This window comes from Puma concolor, chromosome E1, assembly GCF_028749965.1.
Source record: "Puma concolor isolate L17-30 chromosome E1, mPumCon1.1.hap2, whole genome shotgun sequence".
Classification (NCBI taxonomy): domain Eukaryota; kingdom Metazoa; phylum Chordata; class Mammalia; order Carnivora; family Felidae; genus Puma; species Puma concolor.
The window spans coordinates 2,243,130-2,246,662 of record NC_141680.1 but is presented as its reverse complement, the minus strand read 5'-3'; the positions used below and the strand labels follow the sequence as shown (position 1 = coordinate 2,246,662).

The window sequence follows — 3,533 nt, the reverse complement described above, 5'->3', positions numbered from 1 at the left end:
TCTCTCTCTGCCCCTCCCCTGCTCGTGCACGCGCGCTCTCTCTCTCTCTCTCAAAAATAAACATTAAAAAAAATTTTTTTAAATATGCCTCCAAATTCAGAAGACAAATCGCTCCCTGTTCTTCCCCAAAATGGAGAAGGACAACTTAAAATGGCAACGCCCTGGGCCCCTGGGCAGTCAGAAACTTACGCGAACTTTTATTTTGCTCCCCTCCACGCCAGCGACAGCACCAGGAGATTCTCATTCTGCTGGTCTCCCTCGCATCAGCCAAGCACCCAACAGAAGACAGAGGACACATTTAAATTCGGGTAAGTGGAGGACAGCTTATTAACAAAGGGACAGCTGGCGAAGGAAGGGTAGGGTGTGACACAACCAGAGGAACAGTACAGGATCCTGAGCCCATCGGCCCTGTAAGCTGTCACCACCCATAAGCCCGAGGAAAAGGGGACTAAAGCCCAGAAAGAGAAAGCTTTCTAGGGAAGTCTTCCTTGAAAGAAGCGGTATCCTTTTTTCAGGTCACACAGCCTAAAAGGAACTTTGAGGGGAGGGACCCAGGGGAATAAACATACCGACCTCACTCTTGTCCATCCCCGTGACCTCCCACTGGGGCGCTGCCTCGGACAAACCCCCTAGAGACCAGGGGGCATGCGAGCCCGTTGACATAACCCACAAGACCATCCTCCCAGGGAAGACTGAACACAAAATGAGGGGCGCCCGGGGCCTCAGTCGGTTGAGTGTAAGACTCTTGATTTCGGCTCGGATCACGATCCCAGGGTCGTGAGATTGAGCCCCAAGTGGGGCCCTGCGCTGACAGCATGGAGCCCGCTTGGGATTCTCTCTCTCCCTCTGTGCCCCTTTCCTTTTTTTTTTTTTTTTTTTTGTGCGCGCTCCCTCTCTCAAAAACAAAAACAAAAAACAAATCGAACAAACAAAACCACTACAAAGTTGGTCTAGAGGCACAAGAGGAATTTATCCAGAACATTCCCTTTATAGCAGACATCTTTACAAGAGCTTCTCTCGCACCCGACTCTCACCCTGGCTTTAGAGACAACGCCACCCTGCCTCTCTCTCATGTTGGTGAGAAGAAAGGAAATAGTTCCCTCCAAAACGCCAAACTCCACGGAATACTAGTGACTTGTTCTATCAGTCTTCTTTTAATATTGACCAGAATGGGGTGGTTGATAATAGAGCCATTTCATTTGAGAGAGAGAGAGAGACAGAATCTTAAGCAGGCTCAACGCTCAGTGTGGAGCCCAACGTGGGGCTCGATCTCACAACCCTGGGATCATGACCTGAGCTGAAATCAAGAGTCAGATACTCAACTGACTGAGCCACCCACCCAACCCCATAATGGAACCATTTTTGAACTGACGTCTTTAGTAAGCTCTATGTGTGGTGGAAAAATCGAGGTGGAGTGGGGGGCTAGCGAGGGTCCGGCAACAAAGCGCTTGGTTAAGCGCTCACTGGTTGTCTTTCGGGGCTCGTACCACATGACCACGAAGGCCGCGGCTCTGGGAGACGTAACAGCCGCCTTTGAGAAGAGCAGTCTGGTCCAAGCTCCCTTCCCCGCAATGGAAAAGCACCGTACTTCCGTGACTCCACGACGGTGCGCTTCTCGACGACAGTCAGTGACCTGGGACCACTGGCGCCAAAGCGAGAAATTGACTGTGAGTCTGAACGAACGGTGGCGTCCAAATCACTTCAGCACCTGGTTTCTGACAGCAAGGTTCGTACCCGACTGTGAAAGCAGAGAGCCCGGCAACCAAAGAGGGTATCTGGGTGGAAGAAGAGATCTTAGGGCGCTGTCTCCCCAGACATTACCCCGTCTCCGTTTGTGTCCCTAGTGATGACCAAAGGTATCAGGGTATTTCCCTGCCACGCGATCTCCACCACTGGACGGGAATCCAGCATGTGAGCCTATGACGGTGACGTTTCGGGACTGGACCCCCGTGCTGTTTTGTACTTCCCATCGATGGCCCAAAATAAAGCCAAGAGGTCAGCAGAGACGCGTGGAGGTGCCGGGCTCGATGCTAAGACACTTCAACTCCACTTGGCCAGTAAGTCTCTGACGATGGCCCGTGCGCCAAATAGTACGCTAAATTTCTGTGTGGATTTCTCTGTGAATTTCTTTCTCAGGGAGACGAGTCGTGGGGAAGATCGTTAAACACATATACAGTTAAAGATATACGGACAGATAGAGATCTACTCTACAGATACAGATCTATAGATACGTGTATCTATCTGCGGAAAGAACACAGAATTTTTTCTCTACGGCACAGGAGCACGGGTACGCCTGCCAAGAGACCACCATGGTACTACGCCTTCAGCAAATCTGCCCTTTGGGGGAAAACCGACAGCCGCCCGTTACCTCCAGTTAGAAAATAGGAATCAAAAACTTAACGTTAAACTTGTCGGGGGGACTTTGGGAATCTCCATCCTCACCGCCGCAACATCTTTAGGCAACGGGAAAGTCCTCCACGTTAAACAGGGTTAAATCGTGTCCAGACGAGGCCATCTGCTTTGAGTGACATCTAAAGATTTGAGACCATCTCAAGGGAAGAACCCCAGGGTGCGAGATGAGGGGGGAAGCCGGAGTGGTGGTGAAGGGCACAAGCTTTTGAGCCAGACACGCTCGAGTCCAATTCCGGCCCCGCCTCTAACTTGTGACCGTGCGACCCATGACACATTACCGAGCTTCTCAGAGTCTCCGCGTCCTCAGCTACGAAATAAAAACAATCACACCGACATCATAAAGCTGCTTGGACACTGAAAGGGTTACTGTGGAAACTGCTCTTAACACAATATGTAATATTTAAGATGCATTCAACAAAGGGGCACCTGGGGGGCTCAGCTGGCTAAGCGTCCAACTCTTGGTTTCAGCCCTGGTCGTGATCTCACCGTTGTGAGATCGAGCCCCACCTCGGGGTCTGCACTGAGTACGGAGTCTGGTTGGGATTCTCTCTCCCTATCTCTCTGCCCCTCCGCTGCGTGTGCTCACTCGCGCTCTCTCTCTCAAAAAAATTTTTTTTTAAAAGAAGCATTCGGCAAATGGTAAAGGTCATTATTACACACCAGGAAACCCCGCGATTTAAAGAGGAAGCAGGGCTTGCGACTGAAGCCAAAGGAGACCAATACCGGGCACATGTGGACCCGTCTGAAGTCATCAATTGCAATGGCTGTCGTGTGGTGGCTTTGTGAAGGGGCAGGTCCAAAATGAGACTATACTGAAGGCAGGGATGTTCTGCACTATTTAGGGGAGTTTTAGGGTCCTATTGTCAGGGCTTTCAGACCTTTAACAATTAGTACAGTTTCTCAAATTTCTCAAAATTTACAAAATTCATAAAGATGTACAGTTAAACCAAAATACGCTGGGACCTATCACAGAGCTGGAGAGATCATAGGAAAGACTTCAGATTCTATTTCCACAGCCTTCCATCTAAAATTGACTTGTCTAGGGGCGCCTGGGTGGCGCAGTCGGTTAAGCGTCCGACTTCAGCCAGGTCACGATCTCGCGGTCTGTGAGTTCGAGCCCC

General features: G+C 50.4%; 1 long non-coding RNA gene across 3 annotated transcripts; it reads left to right on the top strand.

The window, feature by feature from the left end:
- On the top strand, positions 1-3,034 carry LOC147573979 (uncharacterized). Of its 3 annotated transcripts, none has more exons than XR_015243805.1 (4): positions 1-308; positions 1,381-1,726; positions 1,845-2,057; positions 2,280-3,034. It is a non-coding gene; the product is annotated as an uncharacterized LOC147573979 (long non-coding RNA). The 3 variants fall into 3 exon arrangements; XR_015243806.1 differs by having other exon boundaries at positions 222-308; positions 1,233-1,726; XR_015243807.1 differs by having other exon boundaries at positions 222-308; positions 1,230-1,726.
- Positions 3,035-3,533: the final 499 nt, after the last annotated feature.